General features: G+C 39.4%; 1 protein-coding gene across 1 annotated transcript in view; it reads left to right on the top strand.

Annotated features, from left to right (window-relative positions):
* The first annotated feature begins 6549 nt into the window (after nucleotides 1-6549).
* Nucleotides 6550-21583, top strand: part of RAPH1 (Ras association (RalGDS/AF-6) and pleckstrin homology domains 1) — a 92078-nt gene continuing 77044 nt past the window's right edge. The window contains 1 exon segment of the mRNA XM_039554990.1: nucleotides 6550-6917. The gene's annotated coding sequence lies outside the window, so the exon portion shown is untranslated.

Raw genomic sequence — 21583 nt, 5'->3', positions numbered from 1 at the left:
AGAAGATTCAAAGTACAATGATAAAAATGCTGAAATTTAGTGTTTAAAAATCTACCGACCAGTTATCTACACCTGTTCAAAAAAAGAATCTGAAACTTCCCACAACTGTTTTCAGCCACTCACTAAAAGAACAACTGCACCAGTTTAAACTACTTCTTTTAAAAAATGTTAACAGTCCAGCCAATGTCACTTAAGCGGTCAAGACAGAAATTCCAGTAAATCCTAATGTATGATTTACAAAATATATGTCAAATATTTCACATATGCATAAAAATGACAGGCAAAAAAAAAAAAAAGTTCTGCTCTGTAAACATTTTGTACAGTTCTGTAACAGAACGTCTGGAGAAAGCTGTGCTTTCTACCTGGTCTTGCAACTTAATTAGTGCCAGCTGTCTCCTGAAATGAAAAGTCTGTTTGAGCAGGTCACTTTCCAGAATGAGATCTGAGGACAAGATGTGGCTGAAGATATTTGGGAAAGAACAGTTAATAGTAACTGGGAAAACAAACCACTGCCAGTACTGAGTATACCAGAGATGTGTCAGTCTCTCTCTGCAGCTCCAGAAATTGTGTCACATTGTTGCAGTACATCCACACAAAGCTCCCCCTGCAATTATGGCCAGTGTATAAATGGGTTGGACTGAATTTCCCTCTGTAAAGAAAGGAAACTAAGTGTAGTCTTTTGGGTTTTCACAGTGATCTTTTTTGAAGATCCAAAATTTAGTTCTCTCTCAGGAAGCAATGTAATGGATAACTCTATTTTATTGCACGTTGATAAAATCATTTACACTTTAAGAATTATTAAATCAGATCTGGCCAGGTAATTATTCTGTAATGAGCATTAACTGCATGTAAAGTATTTGATCTGGAAGGACATTTCAACATCTCCAACATTTACATTAAAATGCCCTTTTTCTACCTCAGAAAAGCAAACGATGTCACTTCTGAAGTGAGATGAAAGAGCATTTTCAGTGTAAAATGAGAAATGTTGTCATGGAGGAAGTAAAAATAGGTTAAAAGCAATCTGAAAGGTAAATGACTACTTGTTGCTCTTTTTATGCCTTACTCTGTAATGGTAACATAGATAACATGAACTCCGAAGATCTTCTGAGAAGTGCTTTCCAGCCTGACCCAGAGAAATGCCTAATGCAGGCCCTCAGTTGTCCTGGGGCTCTTCCAGTTTGGTATCAAGCACAGCCTTTATATCTGAAGAGTCAGTAAGATCATATCAAGAAGGTCATTGCAAGAAGAGAAGACCTTTTCAGTAAAAATTTGAATCAAAAAGTAGAAGTCGCAAGTAGAAACAAACTGAGTTTCTTTTCCAACCCCATTCTGCCACTCACCTCCTTCAGTATTTTAAACATATTGTGGATTTGATTCTTTTATGTAAAGCAGTGGTTCTCAAGGCTGCAAAACTTCTGGTATTCTTCTGTCATTTCACTGTGATGTTAATGAGCAAACTTCTGCCATTACACTACAGCAATGGGATCTTTTGAAGTGGTGATGTTTGCCTCTATGCTTAAAATTCTAGTGTTGTTGGAATATATGTGTGGAAAAGAATCACTATTTGTATTTTAAGTGAGTAATGTGCCAGAACCTCAACATTTTTATGAATGAGTAATCTCATAGTTTTCAGCGACATTACTCAAAGAAATCAAAGCTAAAGACTGTATTTATTTGTAGAGCTGTTTGCAAAATTGTTGCCATAGCTTTCTTTTCTTTTTAGACCACACTTAGCCTGTAGTGACCTCTCCAAAAACCGACCATAACAGAAACAATGTCATCTACTTTAGCTTTTGTTTACATCATCCCCCTTCCTGTTGTTGGCACCTCATTCCAGTTCATGTCACTTTTTCTTCCCCATGTTAATGGCCATTTTCCAATTCATCTTCACCACTGGAATTTCTTTCTCTTGATTTTAAAGGCACAGTCAGATAGAAAAGTGTTGGTTCTCCTATCTCCATCTAGGAAGATGATGAAAAACCTTGCTTTACAAACAGCCACTGCATCTGCTGTGATTGGGACCCACACTGACATTATTTTCTCTTGTAATCATATTAAGTCAGCTGAAGGAAAAAGGGCAGCAAGAGAGTATTAGTAGATTCTTCTTGGAGGGTGTGATAGATCTTAAGGCCTGTAACTGTGCTGCAGAAAATCACTCATTTATTTGCCTTTCAGTAAGAGTCTCTAGAAATAGAAGCATTTTACATTATTTTGTTCCTAAGGATATAAAAATACATACATTTTAATTGCACTTTGGAGAAGGAAAATTAATAAAGACCACTGTGCCATTCCCCATTAGTGGAAATGCCTGCAGTTAACCTGCCTCAAGCACTTTCAATATCACTGAATCCCTTGGGTGGGATTTTCCAAAGTGCCAGCATTAGCTCAGCCCTGCTCCCATTAAAATCAATTACTGACTTCAGCCTGGGAGGAGAGTCCAGAGAGTCCCTGTGGTGCCCTGTATGTCAGAAGATCCTAATCTGTGTGTGTTGTTCCTTCCCTATTTTTATGTGCATGGCTGCACAGGTGCTCAGATACATTCATGAGGGCCAGGGTTTGCCTTAGAGGACTTAAAAAGGAACCAGAAAGTTAACTGTGCAGAATAAAGAGTAATGGAAGGTAGTAGAGATCATGGAGGCAAGGGGAACTTCACATAAGATGAAATTTCATCAAGTGTGTAGTGAAGTCAGCTAATTGCAGCCTCTATGCCCCAATTCACAGAGCAAAACCTTCCAGAAAACGTTTTCAATACGATTTCACACACTATATTTTCTGTCTATGGAATCCAATTGTCATGGGCAGTCATCAAGGCAAAGAGTTTAGTAGAATTAAAAAAGGGATTTAAGAAGCTTTGTGAGCAAAGACAACATTTGCAGCTGTATGCACTGGATTACAACAATACAGGGGAAAACAAGCTTCCTGCTTCAGTAGCATAAGCTGATTGCTTTGAGGGTCAAGAAGAAATGGTTTTTTGGCATGTGTTAGCCATGCTGATTTATTGAGATGTGTGATGGGGTGGTTTGAGTCTTCACTAAAAGGAGTGATAATGATAATGAATGCTATAGATAGATTATTTGCTAGTCTGCAATGCTGACATTCCTATAAAAAGAGTATCAATAGTAAGTCTGTAATAAAGTTCCCTCCCAAGCAAGGGACTGATTTGGCATTGGTGAGAGCAGAATTCCAACCTTGGCTATGATCAAGGTTTCCTTTCTGGCTCTAGGGAAGTATCTTATTCTCTCATCACCTGAGAAAGACAATGAATGCTTCTCTAGTCCTTAGAGGTGGAATGAAGGAAAAGTGCATGAAGAAAAGAGATGAAAATATTTTCATCCACAGACATTCTGTGCTTTGGATTCAGAGCTGTCATCCCACTGTAATTCAGGAGTACTTTAGCTGGAATTAGTCAAGATTTTTTTCATTTACATTAATTAAATGAGTTCAGAAAACGTTGTTTTCATTCCAGTGTTTGTGGTGCTCCTCTGAACTTGTTTCCACATGCAAATAGGAGCAGCCTTCCCTACCAACAGCAGCCCTGAGAAAGCTTAGTGGCCTTAACCTAGAACATGAGGAGTTTCTGCAATGGATTATGTATCATGCTGGCTGGCTTGAAACCCCAGAAGCTCCTGTCCAAGTCTGCATTCCTATTACAGGCTACTGCTGCCATTACACCAGCTGCTGCAAGGTCAGAACCTCTTCAAGACATCCTTGTTTGTGAACAGTAGATAAGATCTGAGAAAAGACATTTTTAACGTTAAGTCTGGATGAGCTGAATTATTGATGTTAATGGCTATGGGTGCTATACCTGTTGCTAAAAAATACTGTAATACTTTGTTGTAATTCCCATTTGGAAATGCCAGTATAGCTAGATGAGCAGCAATAGAAACAGTATAGGTTGAGCAAGCTATTGATGAAGAGGAAAGGCTTTTTAATGATTTTGTGTCTTGAACCCTGTAGCTGGCAAAAGAAATACATAAAGAACATGGTGAAAAGAGTCAGACTGCTCTTCTCCTTGCTAGAGCTGGCAGGCATCATAGGTGCTCGAGGTTCCATGATGGGATAATTGCATGTATATATAGATGTACCTATATATGCACACACATATAGTTTTGACTGACAGAGTCTGGATCAGACCCAGCTGGTCTTCACCAAAATGTGAAATTTCTGCTGCACAAGTCATGGAGCTTTCTTAGGTCCAACAAAGCAATCAAGATGAGAATTTTTTGTTAATTTTGAACTCTCATATTTCCAGTAAAATTGAGATTGATAGCATTTGGGGAGAAGAAAGGGTCAATAGCCATGGAATTTGGAATTACTGCCCCTATTTAAAAAATGATCCATTTTATTTTTTCTTATTTCAATGCAGATACACATTTTAACCTACTCAAAAGGCTCCACTATTTTTTTAAATTCATTAACTCTTAATTTTATTGACAGATCTATGACTAAATTTCCTGTACTGCTTTGAAAACCTTTCCCAATGTCTGCTGCAGGTATGTCCTATTTCCTTGGCCTGGGGGATGATTTTACATTAGTAACTTATGTATGTAATTGGAGAGTGGTTCTGTAGGATGCACACAGATCCAGTCTGGTCCTCAAGCTTAAAATGGTCTAGCTCTGATTTCTACCCTACATTAACTCTGTTGTTTTTTGACTGCTCAGGCTCAGGGGCAACGTAGCAAGTTTGATATAGGGGAATAACATTTCCACATGCCAAAATAAGAGTTTGCAGTAGTCAGCTGCAGCCTCTTTTTCCTTCTGATAGAATTTTATAGCTGAGGATATGAAGCTTTGCACACTTCATGGCCGTGCAGTTCCTGAGCTGCAGTGGTGGAGAACGTGACTTGGCAGCACTTCTGTGCTGGGTCAGCTGCCATGGAGCTGCCATAAGGAACCTGGCCATGGCACACCCAAGTTGCTCCTTGCATTGCCTGGGCACTTGCACTCCCTGTGTTTCCTCCAGCCCCCTCAAGTCTGCTTCTGGGAGAGATGTTGTCATTCTAATCCCTTCAGGATCACGGAGGATCAGTAGGAAAGTGTGGTGGGATTAATACAACCTGCAGATGAAGTCTAAACCTGCTGATAACATCAGATTCATGGTCTCTGCCAGCTCACTCTCACTGCTGATATGCAGCAAGTGCAGAACAGCATTGAAAACTGAAGTACTTATCACTTTTATTAAATAATGTGAGCCCAGACACCTCTTAATTGTGGAACTTCACAAACTATGAAGCCGTGTAGTATTTGGAATGGATGGGTTAAAAATATTTTATTTGCAACTCCAGAAGACTACTGTTGTCTCTTGGTGATGAATACATGTATTTTTATTCCATATTGATAATTTATATATTTCTGCATCCATAACTTTGATCTCAGCTTGTCTGGGATGTTGTTAATTGGCAACATTTTATTATGTTGTCCAGAAGTGATTACATGTTAAAGTGAATTTATATAGCAAAAATTCTTTGCTAAATATGTGAGAATTATATGGATGAACTTCGTTTTTCAAATTACTTACTTGTATGTACACACGAAAACAATTTTCTCCATGTACTAGCTTGTATTTTAAACAGCTCTTCATGTTGCTGTTGACCTAGCTTGTAATCTCATTGGTAAATTAGTACTTACAGTAGTAAAACAACAAGCATCATTTTGCATAATTGTTCACATTTACGGAAAATACTGTGCTTTAACTGACTGAAGTTTTCTCCCTGTCAAATACTGACAGATAAAAGCTGATGTACAACATGCCTGTGCTCTGTTACAATAGACAGCGCTTGCAGCACAGAGGAGAAGCACGTTCCCGGCGGAAGGCAGCGTGGATGCCACCTCTCCTGCGCTGTAGCTTCGAGCCCAGGCAATAAACTGTATTTAAGCGAATCTCCTCTCCTATAGCACTACTTGCAGTAGCAAGCGATGCGTTTATCCATTTTGTAAATAACTTTAAAATTGTGATCTCGGCCCTGAAGCTGTGGTAGGATGAAAAACGGGGGCAAACTCTCCGCCGGGGCAGAGCGTAGCCGAGGCGGCGCGGTCTGGGGCTGGCCGAGGGTAAGCGGGACACACGATCGAGGATTTCGGTAGGGTTTGGTAATTTGCTGACGACAGAAACCTTCGGTGATCGGAACGAGGAACGTCCCCCAGCGCCTTTACCTGCCGACGAACGGCAGCCCCAGGCTGCCTGGGGCGCGGGCAGCGCCCGCCGAGAGCGCGCTGGCCACCGCCCGGCGCGGGCGGACCCGCTCAGCGGCACCGCAGGGATCGATCGGCACCGCAGGGATCGATCGGCACCGGGGCATCGGCACCATAGGAATCGATCGGCTCCGTCAGGATCGGCACCAGCGGATCGGCTCCGCGGGGATCGATCGGCTCCGCGCGCGCCGGCCGCCCCCCGCGCGCCCAACGGCCCCCCGCGCGCCCAACGGGCGCCCGCGCGCCCAACGGCCGCCCCGGCGCTGCGGGGCCGTCGCCGCCCCCCGTGGCTGGCGCCGGTCCCGGCAGGGCGGGGCGAGGCGCGGCCCGCGCGCCGGAAGTGAGCGGCGGGGGGAGCCCGGAGCGGCGGCCGTGCTGGGGCGGCAGCGGCGTGTGGGGAGCGGCGTCTCCGCTGCCGGGCAGGGACGCGCCTCGGCCGCCGGGCGGAGGCGGTTCCGCGCTCGGCGGAAACAAGGAACGGGAAAGGAAGGGAGCGGCGAAAGGAACCGGTATCAGCGGCCACCATTAGTGGCGGCAGGAGGAGCAGCAGCAGCAGCAGCAGCAGCAGCAGCAGCCGCCGCCGCCGCCGCCGCCGAGGGGGTCTGCGGGCGGAGCGGACCCGGCTGCCGCCGCCGGCAGCGAGCGGGAGCGAACCCGGTGCCTCTTCCCTCTGTTCTGTGGGGCGTCGCCGCTGCCCGCCGGGGCTCCCCCGGAGCCGGGGCGAGGTGAGTGGCGGAGCCGCCTTCGTGTCGCTCTTTTCTGGGGGGCGGCGGTGGCAGAGCCGGCGGGCGGCGTTTCCTGCCGCTTCCCCTCGGCCCCCGAGGCACCGCCGGGGCTGGGCGGGAGCACTGGAGCGAAGGGGTGCGGGAGGGGCGCGTATTTACTGGCCCACGCTTGTGTCCTGCGCCCCTCCACGCCCCAGACACGATCGGGTGTTTTTTTCCAGAGAGGCTGTGCTGTGCTCGTGAGTGGTGGAGGCTTCTTGTGTGTGTGTGCCCCCCGGGTTTTCCCCGAATGAGAGACATGCCTCGGAAGAGGCTGGGAAGTGAGCTGGGGATGCGCGAGGGATGTAGTGTGTGGCATCCAGACAATGTCAGCCTGGGTGAGTCTCCACCCTGTGCAGCCGCAGGCAGTCGGGTCCCCGGCGCAGGCATCGCCGAGGAGCGCGCTGCTGCCCGCGGAAAAAACCGCGCAAATCCTCGTTCCTGGTGCGAGAGGGAGTGATGGGTTAAAAACCAAACACCAAATCCCCAAACCTGAAATCTTTTAAGCTTTTTAGCCATATGACTTACTGAAAGCAGGTTAGTTTGCGAAGAGCCTCCCAAGCAAGCTTGATGCGTGCGTTGGTTTTCATGAAACTGGGAGAGTGGTATATTATCTTTTCTGCATGGGGAAAATCATTGATGGTGGGAGGGAAAGGAGGAGTGTCTGTATACAGGAGTGTCACGTGACCTTGTAAAATTCATATGGCTATACTTCTTTTTCTCCTGCACTAAAGCTGGTTGTCTTAAGAAGCCAGTGACTTACCTGTTCATTTTGGAAGATTTTGGGTTTTTTTGAATTTGTTATCTTGTGGGGCGGAAAACAATCACCTGCGTGTTTGGACACTGTCTCTGCATTTTATCATTTTTACTAGTATTGTATATTTTACTGGGCTGTAGGTGTTTAGAAGGGGATGAACAGCGGTCTGTGTAGTACAATTTATTTTTTACTGGTGGATTACAGGTACACTCCATTTGGCAAATGTAAACTATTTCATACGTCTAATATCTTTACCATTCATGTGATAGATGAATGTTTTGTGAGGTTGTAGAATCACACCCAATCCATTCTGAAGAAATTGCCCGTTTTTGTCTGTTCCCCCAGTGCCCTCCAGACATGGATACATTACCTTAGAGCAGAAAAATTAATTGATGAATTCTAGGTGTTTATGGAAACAATATGTCTGAAACAACCACTCTTCCAATTTTATTGTCTTTAATCAGCTTTTCTCCACTGAGAAGTTTCCTGTTAAAATAGAGGAATGGGAAAATTACTTGATAAATCATCTTGAAGAACAAAAGTATAGGTCATAATCTAGGGAATACTTTCCATATAAGTTGTATAAAAATCTAGACACATCCCTGTTTAGTACACTAATACCATTCTTGGTTGGGTGTGGTGGATAGTGGAACACAGAACTGTTTTTCTGCACCTAGGTTGGTGTGTGATTTTTCATATCACTGGGTGATAGTCAAATTACCGTACGAAAATCCATGTTACAGAAACTTTTTGCTTTCATGCAACAGAAAGGTAAGTATCACTAAGGAATTTGTTTATTGTCCTTGTACAATTTTGATTGTCAGATAGATATTTCCTTAAAATGGCTTCGTTTTTATACTCAGATGATATGCAATGAAGCATCCTTCTACCACTGCTTCTCTGACTCAGCATGTGGTGACAGTGAGAAAAATATTAATAAGAGATAAACCACAGTTCAGGAAAGCAGTGTAGTGTACCAGCTGTTAATCTCTTGAAAGAGTGTGAAAAATAATGTGAAAGAGAACACTGGCAAATTTTGCATCTTTAATCTGCCTTCCTTGCGTAGTATCTGGAGACTATTGCCTTCACGTTTGAATTTAAAATACTTTTTTTACAATGGAATAGTGTATTGACACAAACTGCTGTCAGCTTCTGGTGTGTTGCAGCCTGTTCCTTTCTCAGTAAAGTAAGCCTTGGTGCAGAGAACACCTGTTGGTTTAAAGTATTGTGTGAAACTGCAAAGGCTGTGATGCCTTTTGTAGGTAATGGTTCACTGTGGTTGATTTTAAGAGGCTTTATTTTTCAAAAGGGTGTCTCAGTCTTCTGGCTATCAGAATATATGGGTATTGCCTTGTTTCCCCCAAACCACTTAACCTTTTTTAGCTGTTGCTTCTTTGTTTGAATTTGGTCCTTTATCTATTCCGTCAGCATTAAGGTTTTCAATAGAATCAACTGGCTTTTCTAGCTAGAAATAGTTAATTCTTTGTGCTTTAAATTGAAGATCCTTATCCTGTGTTAGTCTCATTTTTACTGGTCATATTTGCCTTCCTTCTTCAAATGGTTTTCAGCCACTGGAGGGGGAAGTAAAAACCTATCAAACTGGGACAGAGTTAAATCTGAGTGACTAAGCCAGTTAGGCAAATACTAGGAAGAATGGTACTGAAGATCCCAGCCATTAAGTAATTTACATCACCTTAATAGAAGAAAAATCCAAATCACTCATGTAACAAATAAAGCCAAAGGTTGCAAAATAATCACACTCCGCCTTTTCTGTTATGTTAAACAATGGTTTTATTATGGAATTTTCAAGTAGAACTGAAATAATGTACTTCACAACTTCCTATTAACATCTGTTCATACTGAGGACCCCGCTGATTAAATCTAGAACTTGTTGCAAACAATTATCGAAGCCAGAAATGTCCCATTTCTGTTTCTGGCCCCACTAATAAGCCATTTTGTCATGTTTCACACCCTTCCTCTGCAATTGCTAGAAGAAAATGTGTTGATTTACAGCTAAATCAGGCAATGTCAGATGAACAAGCCTTATAAAAAGGTGTGATCCAGATCTGTTTTATTGCTAAGGGTTAATAATACGTTGAAATGACAGCAGACTGCTGAGTAGTCAGGTTTAACCCATTTCTATGTGGGGGTTAATTTTGTTTAAGAAGACATAAATTATGAAACAAAAGTTGATATAATGGGTAAGTTCTCTTTAAGAATTCAAAAAATATCTTTGGTAGTTGGCTGTCACAGATTTTGAGTGAGTACATACATGGAATGTTTTCTACCTTAAGGAATGTCTACAAGGTTAGGGAATGCCAGTAAAGAAACTTGCTCTGTAATTGCCTGTTATAGTTGATCTTCACATTAGCAAGGGATTTTAAGTTTCTCTTGTTAATCTGCAAGTATCTTCATCACTTTAAAAAAGTGTTCATTTAAAATGGCCTATTATTTTTATATGTTAATACGAGAAATTAGTAATAACTATACAATTAAACATATCAGTCCCTGGGAGAAAGAACTAAAATTCAATAGTGATAAATAATCATTATAACAGGTTATAATCATTCATATAGGAAAATTATATAAAGACTAAGAAAAGTATCTGCAGAATATTTTTATGCAACTTGATCCAGATATATTGACTGATATTTTCTGACATCTTAATGAATTAAAGTCACTTCTGTATTTTGTTCCAAGTAGGAGTTTTAGTTACTTGCTGTATCCAGCTTTAGCGGAAGTGTTTTGTGTAAGGTGTTAAATAGATTGTTTGTTGAACTTGTTTTTTAAAATCCATCTGTTAATGAAGAGAGCTCTTGAAATGTCTTGTTCTGTGAGCTGTCACTGTACTTGTCAGGAATTGTATGGAGAAAGATGACGTACATGAGAATTTGAAACTGTCCTAACGTTAAATATTAGGAAAATAATTTGTTGCCTTCTTACATCTTAGTGAGTTAGTTGGATTTTAGGAGGGGAGGAGAGGGGAGACAGGCCTGGGGGTGGGGAAGGAATTCCAGGGATGATGTAAGAACAGTCACAGAATATAATTTTTACCCGTTACTGAATTTCTAATCTCAAAAATTCATCAAAATAATTTAAACAAATGTTATCAAAAAGGTGACTGAATCTTCATTGCCTCTGGTCTTTTCAAGAGAGCAGTGTATAAGGTGAAAGTTCTTATACAAAAATATTACAGTGAGTCTGGTGAGGGAATTGCTATCCGCAGTAGTAGAACTCTTATATTTACTTAAGTCAATACTGTAATGTTCAAGAACTCAGGTTGCTGGTAAAAATGCACTGATCTTGCATAGTGGAAATGATAAACTGAATATGGATTGTTCTCATTTTCTGTGAAAATTATCGGAATTATCATCCCTTGTTGCAATGTTAACATTGTATTGTTCTAATTACTGTATTTGGCATCTGATGAAATGGTCATGTGAGGGTGTCAGTATTCTGTCAACTTAAGTGTTTAGAATGCCAAGTTGTGTTCATATACAAACACCTTACTGTTTCCTGCTGTTTAATTACATCAGAATAGCTGATTTCTAGCAGATCAGGATTAGAAAGAAATAGGAGCAAGAAGTGACATCATTCTCCAGTTTTGTGACTGCTAAGTTTTATTACTTGTGTCAGTATTGCACTTTGATCTAAAAAAAGTCTTGGAGAAGTTAAATATAGAATTAAATATAAATATAGAAATGATATAGAAATATCATTTTTCTCTAATGTAGATCTGAAGTGGAAAAACATGCTGTCTGAAACACACATTCAGAAAGGGGCTGGAGGGAAGCTCATTGGCATCTTTCATCCTCTCTGATAACTTCACCCTTCAGAAAGCTTTGGGAGCAGTAGTAGGGGGCCTGGCAGAAACCTCTGTTCATGTGATAGTGAGAGCCCTCTGCCCACTGCTGGCATAGGGTCCTTTGCTGCTGCCATTGCTGTGATTGTCTCATTGTCCTTCCCTTTTCCCAAAGACTTAGCAGTTGGTAGGACCTGTACTATTCTTGGTGTCTTTTTGTCCTCAATACTGGGTTAAAGTAAATTTTTAAAAAAGTGGAACTGTTCTGTGCTTACAGTCAAGATGTGCAATAAGTTACTTCTTGTGGTTACTTTAAGTGTTGCCTTCGTGGCTCTTCAGTAGGAGGGAACAGTTTTCTCCCGAAAGAAAAGCTCCAAGTAGAGCTTGTTGCATGATACATGGGTAGATTTCATCTTGATGCAAATTCTGGCATCATGTTCCCACTTTTCTGCCTTAAGAACTGCCACCTGTAGCACAGAAAAGGTAGTTTATTCTATGTGATCATAGTCTCAATGTTAGAACTTTTTTATAGACTCCTAGTAAAATTGCTCGCCCAAACTAAAATTGTTGTTGGGCAAGTAGTGTCTAGTTCTGCTGTTGTACAGTTGTGTATCAGTGATTTGTGAAAAATTCTGCTGGTTCTTCAAGGAAGTTACTGTAAACTCGTCAAGGATTACTCTGTGCAAAATTATACTTCATTTTCTGAAATCCATTTGGTCATGGTAAAAGGAAAAATGTTTTCAGAAGTGTCCAAAAGACTTAATTGCAAACCTTACCGAAACTGTAATTGGCAAATTTGCATTATCTGCTTGTAAAATTGTATTTTAAAGGCTGTATCATTGAAAAGTGTTAGAAGTGCAAATAATATGTAGTATTATAGTAATAATAGTATATATAATAATAGTATGTATATATAATACTATATATAATAATAGTATGTATCAAGCATTGATGATAAAACAGTCCCATCTCAAATGGTTGAATTCTTACTCTGATACCACCTTTGCAGTTAAATTCCTTCAATATATGTAATAAAATTGCCTGCTAAGTGCAAAAGTAAGTGTTGAGTGAATTACTGCATAGTGTGAAAAATGCTAACTTTGCAACACAGAGTTCATAATGTGGGGGGTTTTGTGAATGTGGAATTTTATTCTTCTTAGAATTTAGAGATTATGCTAAGACAGTTTTGCCCTGTATTGTTTCAACCAGTGATGAAAAAAGCCCTAGTGCTCTTTTGATGTCTGTGGATTTCTTTAATGTCTATTATTATGGTGAAATATTCTGTCTAAAATGCTGATTTGATTGGTTTAATCACTGGGAAAGTATATTGAAACTATGTTCGACAGATTTTTCTCTCTGTCAAAGGTTGTGTAGATTTGTAGTGGTACTTTTATGTTTAACTGTGAAGTTGCTGAATCGATCCTTGTGATATACCAGTAGTGAAAAAGATGTGATGTCACCGCAGACTGAGTTGGTATCGAAGATAGCATCAGCAAAACAAATGTGCAGGTTCTCTGAAGGAAGTAGAGTTCCCCATGTGTTGTTTAAATACTTGTTCAGTCTCTAATCTCTGTACAGATGTGTTTGCTAGGCCTGGAATAGTCTGTGTTTGCATCTCTGACAGTGCTGACCCAGTCTCAAGAACTCTATGTTCTACTCAGTGGGCTTTTTTTTTTCCTTGTAGGGTCCCCTAAAGGGATAGTATTAGTAAAAGTGGAGCCTGGAGAACTTTTTTTCCCCCCTTACACTTTCCTGACAGAATTATCCTTAGATAGCTTTAGAAATCACTAGACTATTGCACATTAAAAATAGTCATAAAAAAAGCAGAGATGGGCAAGATTAAATCCATATAAATTCTGTGATCCAGTTAACAGCATAATCCACAGTGTGCCAAATTGATAAAATTGAAGAGGTGATGTGTTGGGGGCTGCTGAAAGAAGAAGAGAAGCTACATCCTTCTATACATCTTCCTAGATCATGTACTGTTTTGCAGAATTTAAGATTCTTTTACTTCTGGGATGTAAAGGCATTTTAAAAAATAAGGACAAACTCCTTTCTAGGCTGCTGTTTGCATCTTAGGAGCATGAAAAGACTTTCAGAATTTGTTGCAGGAAATACTTTGCCCTGTGATTTTGTAAATAATTTCATTTTCATATCTAGATGATAATGTTATCTGTACATATTTAGACAAGCTGCTTTATAAAACGGGGATGGATTCTAGCTCAGCATGGAAAACATACTTTCAAACATCTTAGGTACAAGACTGATTTTTGCCACCTAATGATGATGTTCCAGAGGTGAAATTGGCATGGGAAGCTTATTAGCTTTGCAGAAATACTGTGTTTGCATACTAATTGCCTTAATTTTAATCCCATGGGATTTTTTCTTTACTTTGTCTCTGAGCTCATTGCTTGTTACTCTTTTATAATTTAGAACAAGAAGTATTGAATTAGGTAAGAAGTACTCTAACAAATATGAAACCATTTCATTATGACTATGAGAGTGTTCCCTCATGTTTTCTCATATTGTTGCTGGAGAGTAAATGAAGATGAGATCCTAAGTTCTTAAATTTGTGTTAACTCTGAGACCCTGTGTAAAATAAATGCAATATCTACTCTAGCTGCCTGCAGAAGCAAGGACAGTGTTCACTGCCCAGGGAAATTTCTCACAATTGTTCTGTGGGAAGTACAGTACTTATGGACTGTGTCTGGACTTAAAGCCTCAGTCTTTGATACCGCACTGCTGGCTGTTCCTGAGCAGTTTCTCACCTGTGTAGGGGCTGTTCTTGATTTCATCCTGACTTGCCTGGTTCATGCCTGTATGGTGATGAGGCCATAGGAATATTGATTCTATGCCAGAAGCCAAGCATTCCAAGCTGTCTTTATTTATAGAATCATAGAATCATTTAGGTTGGAGAAGACTTTTAAGATCGAGTTCAACCATTAGCCTAGCGCTGCCAAGTCCACCACTAAACCATGCTTGAGTTGATTTTCTGTATATAAAGGTCATTGGAGTCTAGATGTAAGAAAAACACGCACAAAACCTCAAACAAATATGCTAAACACTTACTTGTCCTTACCTTAGTAATTTTGCTTCTTGCTCTTCTCCTTGCTAGAAAGATCACTGTGAACTTGTTTCACTACTTAAAATTGAATTAACCATTGTTAGAATCTGTTTTAATACACCAATGCTAGTTTGGACTTTCAAGGTGTCAGTAATCATTCTTCTTCACAGGTGACTAAAGACTTAGCACAAATGTGGTTTATAATGCATTTTAAAAAAACCTCCCCTGATGAAAAACTCATTTTAGGTTGTTCTAAGCCTTTAAATAAAAATGACATACAGACCTCTGTTCTCCAAGGAAGTTGTCACTTAGATCTTTAATGCGTGACTCAAGAGAATGACCTTTTACTTGAAGGAGTGGGTCTGAGTGGCTTTGACAGAAACACGGGTGATTGCACACTGTTCTTGGAAAAGTGTTCTGCAAGTTGTGTGTATCAGTGCACATTTCTGGTACTCTGGAGTTTAGTCAACAGTAGTTGTGTCTGATAGTTCTTCTGTCTATTAAATGGGGGCATTTTGTTTAGGGGTGGAGGAGGGAAGTCAGTAGTTTTCAGTCACTAGTAACCTTGCAAAGCAGTAATACTTGCTGAAACTTTATCCATCTGTGAGCGTGTCACAGGTCAGAACAGTTCTAGCTGAAGCTGGGTAAGAGAAGATCACTATTTCACCTCTACTCTGTTGTGTCTGTTAATAAGTTACTTAGTGTGATCAGTTCTGTGAAACTGAAAGGCTGTTTGTCAGATTGATGTGACTGCCAGAAATAAATTCCTGCCTAGCGTAGAAGGAAAAAATTATTTTCATAAAGAAATGTTCAGTTGTTCTGGATTAGAGACCTCTGAGATACTTTCTAAGAAGCACAGCAAAAGTGAGAAGTCTCATTTTCAGCAATTACATGGCAGGAGGAGGGTCCCATAGAAAAATGTGAGTGTTTCTTCCTTTCTGGCAGCTTGCAGAGCAGAAAATGGAAACAGTAGGGAAATGAGTGAAATTTTCAAGAGGACCCACATATCCACATCACAGTTGTTAAAGTGAAACATTTTAAAGTGTCTTTATGAAAAATGCTCTGGGTTAACTGCTGTCCAGTTGATTGTGCAGTATACAGCTTAACCTTCTGTGCTTCCTATCCCAGTTAGTGAAAATCAGAGATGTTCTAGTTAAAAATAAGAGAAGGCAAACCCCCCAAAAGCACTGTCCTTGTAATTAGCTTGAATGAAACTTTGTTTTGATACTGTTTATGTCTGTTTAGCTTGAATGTGTGCAAAAACTTCAGAAGGTTCTCAAAACCCACAAGTTAAAATAAAAAAAGGCCCTTGGGATTAGTTATTACTACTTTATAATGAATCTTAGATTATCTTTTATCAGCCGGAAAAGAATATTTCTGGAATGACTGGCGTGCATTGTGAGGTTGAAAGTCCAGCACAGAGTAAACAAAGTATTTTCAGACTATGCACTTCCAACGTCAGTGATGTCTCCTTTTTGAACTGTGATTACTTGGGTGCCTCTCTTTTTGCAAAGAGGTGTCAATCTTCATTCTCCTGAAGGATCAGGTAGTTAATGTATTTACGGGTATGATGAAGAAAGTTAGCTCAGACTGACTGTGAGGCCTGAAAGCTTAGGGAGTGATTTTATGTGTCTATTATTTTTCTAGGTCATTAAAGTATATTAGCTTTGTGTGGCCTTTAGATTTAAAATACACATAGTGTAGGAGAACAACATTCACTTGATACAAATTACTGTGATTTAATGTACACGCTATCTTGCTATCCTTGTCATGGAAAGAGTTTAAATTGAACCTGTTGTTGCTTGCTTTATGGCCTAACTGATTTGAGTGCAGTACACAAGGCAAGTTATGATGTTATCTTTCACTTTTTAAATTATTCCTCATTATTTATTACTCCTGATGATTAATGTTTTCCAGTAATTCTTGTGAAGTGTATACTTTCTAATTCTTAAAATAGCAACACAAATTTTGTCCTGTATAATGTGACCATGGGCCAACTTCATGTCTCTTTACAATTAAGTGTTAAGAGATGCATTAACCAGTAATAAAATAGGACTGTATTTGTAAAACAGGAGAATGTGCTTTAAAGCAATGTCTTCCTAAGACTTTATCTAGTGACTTCATTTTGTATAGGTTAATATAACCCCTTGTGAGCTTGAATTCCACCTGCATTATTTTTCTGATCTTGAAGGTACATGGTCTTCCTTCAGTTTAGAATGTGCATCACCTGAAAGTAGGAGACCAGAATTTTTTTTTTTTTTTTTGTAGTTATGCTCATTATTAACTTTCTGGCATAAGGTTAATCTGGCGTGCTCTTTAACAGAACTCTTGACAGGCTGTAGCATTTGAGAACAACATTTCTATACACATGATCTGAGGAAACATGGTAAAATGCTACAGTATGTTGATGTGTCTTGTATAGTACATTGTTCTAGTTAAAGCTGCCTAAATGTTTTTCTTTTTTTCTATTTTAGAGTGAGTTGAAAAGCAAGATAAAGGATCAGTTGTTCTCTTATGAAAGTGTGAAAATTGCAGCTGGCCTCATGTTGTCTGCATTCTTTTTGCCTTCCAGTGTGGACTTAAATATTTGGGTTTACAACTGCGCATGCCTTCACTGTATTACGATGTGCCCATAAGAGTTAAGAAGGCATAGCCTGCTGATAGATTCAGCAGCTGCTGCTTCATTCCTAAAATGACTTCTGCTGGATTGCGATGAACTGTTGGTATTTTAGCATGATTCAGGCAGTATTATTGACAAGAATATCGAACTAACTTATGTTCAAAAGTAGGGCTTTTCTTGTTTTTGCAACATGACTAAATATTTTGTATTTTGATACTGTGCGTCATAAATCAGTGCCTTTTATTATGTCTGTTTATTCCAAGACACTCATAGTGAATTATCAAACTTTTTGGAGTATAGTGGTAGCCATTGTTTAAAATGGTAGTATGTAGGGTATGAAATTGTTTTGGTTTTTTAGCAGAATTTGGAATATGTAGATGGTTAACTATTTAAAATATTATAGTATTAGTTCACTTTTTGAAAAAACTTAAAATTTTGCCTGACATGACTCATTGTGGAGAGTTGTAATACTGTGATGCAGTCATTTATTAAACTGAAGAACACAACTCTGTGGGGTAATTGAAGATCCAGTAATAGATGCTCTTAGTTTACTTAATATTTCTGCTGTAATTTCTGAAGTTCTGCTTACATTCATAATGTGATAAGTAACATTTCCCTGGGGAGGGTAGCAGCAGTCTGGCTCTGTGTGCATCAAAACTCATCTGTGTAGCTACGTGGAACTAGTTTGAATGTATGGTTTGAGGCTTGTATTTCAACATTAGTAAATAGTGATAAACTTTGTCATTAGCTGTGCATGCAGAAGCCTGGTATTTAATGGCATACAGATAGATAATTACGTAGTTTTTATATTTTTATTGCCGCTGTGCTGCCAATATATTTTATCGATTGTATTTAGAAAATATGTTTTTAACTAATTCTGATCTATTACTTTTCAAAGATGATCAAAATAAGCACTGAAATAATATCCATGACTTTGCATTCTGTAAAAAATTGATTTGTGCCCTCTCTGTATTGCTGAGCTTTTATAGTGTCTTGAGGAACAGGACATTATTTTAAAAGAGGAAGTTAGGTCTGCCGCAGAGGAAGCATTATATTATGCATTAAATGCTGTCCTTGTCATCTTTGAGGCACACTTTTTCTGCTGTGTTGTTACATTAATCTTTTTTTTTTTCTTCATATAGTCTTCCAGTTCTCTAGTTGAGTTGCAAACAATGAGTAGTTTTGAAAGTTGTCTGTGTAGCTCTCTTGTCCTCTTTTTGGGAATTGATCTTGGAATGTTTGCTTCTGAAATGCTTCTTGATTTGAAACTGGATAGGTAGAAGAATACATTTTTCTGTGCTCTGTTCCTTCCTGCACTCAGGTTTATGTTTGTATGCATGCTCTTAGGTGTTGTTGGCTACAACTGTCCCACAGGAGATATTCTGTTACCTGAGAACTGGGCAGGATATTGTTCTTGGTGTTCCCCATCTCAAAATGCACATGGTGGGAGGTTGGATAGTATTTGTGAGCTATGCTAATCCTGTGCTTTGTGCATATTCTCCTCAGCTGGAATAAGTTCTTAGATGATGCAGAGGAACTGAAAAAGGGGCTGAGAACTTGGTTTCTGTGACTTGATTGAATTTTTAAGATAGGGTTTTTTAACTGTTAGGAGTAATAGAGCTGGAAGGAGGTGCTGTTAGAATTGACCTTACTGCTTAGCACAAGGGCTGTGAATGATTCCACAGATGTATTGCTCTTTTAATTGTTTTCTTCTGAGAGAAGGTTGTGACATCAGATGACAAGCTGAGACCAGGAACAAACAAGGTCTTAGGATGCATCCCATTTGGTTTTTACAGGTATCACTTCTTGAATGATGTGGGACACACTCTGGCTTGCAGTTGAGCTGTTTCATTTCCAGAGTTCATAAGTAGTTGTGCTGAACAGAAGGAGACAGTGCCATTGAAACAGTGCTGGCAGTCAGGCATGGATTCCTGGTAGGCATTCTCAGTGGTATTGCCTTGGGACCATAGCCAGGCAGTTCCCTTACAGAGCATGAAGGTCCACTGGCAGCTCTGACAGAGCAAATGCTACTTATAGCATACTAGCACCTCATTGTTGAGTCATTTGCTGCTGATTGTTCTAGCTACTGTCCATTAAATAACGAGTTTTGGCTAGTTTCTTGACTAAAATTCCTGTGTGCATGTTCATGGCCAGGCTTTCGAAGAGTGGTTATTGCACTAACTTTTCACTGGTCACACTTACGTCAGGCTTTTGCTATACTGCTGTGTAACTGGACAGTATCAGAATGTGAGGTTAAGATTCTAGAATACTGTTGAACAGTAAAAGGACAGCAAAACAACCTGATCCATATCTTTGGCTTTCCCTAAGTTGAGTAAAATAGAATTGTTTCTAAGACTTCCTTCAATATTATGGGGAAATTGCCCAGGTAAGTGCTTCCTTATCTATTCTATTTATATGTATCATCCTTAAAAGTGGGTTGCAAGATTTCTTTTAAATGCAGAAGAGTATTTTCAGCTGAGAGTCAAATCCATCTGCATGAAAACAGAATTTGTTTCAGCTCCACCACCACAATAAAATCTACCTTGCGTATAAATAGTTTAGTAAAAAAAAAAAGCTGAAACCTACCTTAAAATCTAACTATGTCTTAAAGACTTTAGTGGGACTTAAGTCTGAGTAGTCTAGTAATGGAATATGTTGGTAATACTATGTGCCTCTGTACTAGTGCTGTTCGTGAGCAAGTGTGGAAAAACTATATCGGTGTAAATAAAAGGCTTTTTTCTTTTCTAACTTTCTGAACTTTTTAATACATTCGCAGCTAGAAAATGATAGTAGTGAGTACCAGGAATGCATTCTTGGTCCATGTGACTAGCAGTGTTTAGCATTGCAACAACAGCAGTATGTGGAAATCATTCCCAACTTTCTTCCACTGATTTTTGGGTATGTTTTTCTTTTTCCTACAGAAAGTGGACTTACCTAATTTGCTTTCCTTTGCTTGCAAAGGGGTGGAGAGTCTCGTGGTCGGGGTTTTTTGGTCTTTGTGGTTTCTTGGCTATTTTAAGACAAAGCTGTTGAGGTCTTCCTTCCAGTCTTTGACTTGTAAAATTACTACTTAAATGGTATGTGCTGTCTTTTGTATGTGTGTAATGTTGTCCAGTCTCAAATACACTAACCTTTCTTGACTTCTTAACACTGTCTTCTTTCTGCTATCACTTCCTCTTGCAAAAAAAAGACCTTACTTGCTTGAGATAAATCAGAAGATTTATGTAGAGAAACTTGGGCTTTCTGACTTTGCATATACAAGTTGCTTGGATTGTCTGCTGTGCCCTGCAGATAGTTTAGTTTATGCAGGGAAGGAGAGGTCTTCCTGCTCCATTCAGTACTTGATTATGAGAGGGGAGTGATGTTGTATTTAAACTTATGTGGGAGCTTTGCATCAAGAAAGTACAATAATGAAGATATTGGAATTAGTCACTTTTAAAACTGTTTTATTAGTATCTTTCATCTCATTTCTATACAGCATGACCTGTGAACTGAACTTCTGGATGATTTCTGTGTTATTCATAACATTGTTAACTATTTTTTGTTTGGTTGTTTTCTTTATTTGTACCTTGAGGTTATTTTGGATACAGTATCTGTAATATTTTGCATGGTAGTGTCAAAAAGCATGGGGTTTTTTTCTAAGAAAAACCCACCTTTTCCTTTGTACTTTATTAAATGTTTGGGGTGTCCTTGATCTGATTTTAAGTCTGATTTTTGTCCCACTCCAGCCTGCAAAATCAATTTGGTGGTTAACTTCTTGATCTTCCATTCTATACAAATATATATAGAGGCTACATGTGCTCAGATTTTTGAGCCTAGGCACCTAACTCAGATGGTGTGGATGTTTTCAGGTTTTTATAAAATGGCTTGTGATCATGTGACCTGTTTAAAATAACTGTTGCTTTGACTTATGTCAGATCTTTTCAGCCACTGAGTCACAAATAACATAATTCAGTCTCTTGTTTCCTAATACACCTATGTGCTATGAAAATTCAAATGTCTTGTCTGTTTCTGGGTGGACTCTCTTATGGTCCTCTATTACTTTATTTTAGAGGCCCAAACGTAACTTCCCTCATTTATGCTAGAAACAATGAACTTGTCTTTTATCAGGCTGTGGTATGAAAAAGTCTTTTCTCATTAAAGATTTACATCTGAAATCTAATGCGGCACAATCCCTGTCACATTACTAGAAGTCTTCCTGAAAAGCATTGATGAAAGTGTTCTTGGATGCTAGACTTAGAATCAGAAAGCACTGATCATGTTTTACTGAAGTTAGACTACCCTTCTTAAAATCAGATTTCATTTTTTGTTGGCTTTAGTGATCTGTCGTACCAGTTGAAGAGCTGTTCTTTCTACCTTGCCCTATTTTCCAGCTTTTAAAAAG

This window comes from Corvus cornix, chromosome 7 (genome assembly GCF_000738735.6).
Source record: "Corvus cornix cornix isolate S_Up_H32 chromosome 7, ASM73873v5, whole genome shotgun sequence".
NCBI classification, from domain to species: domain Eukaryota; kingdom Metazoa; phylum Chordata; class Aves; order Passeriformes; family Corvidae; genus Corvus; species Corvus cornix.
The sequence above is the reverse complement of the archived record's forward strand: the minus strand, read 5'-3'. Positions and strand labels throughout refer to the sequence as shown.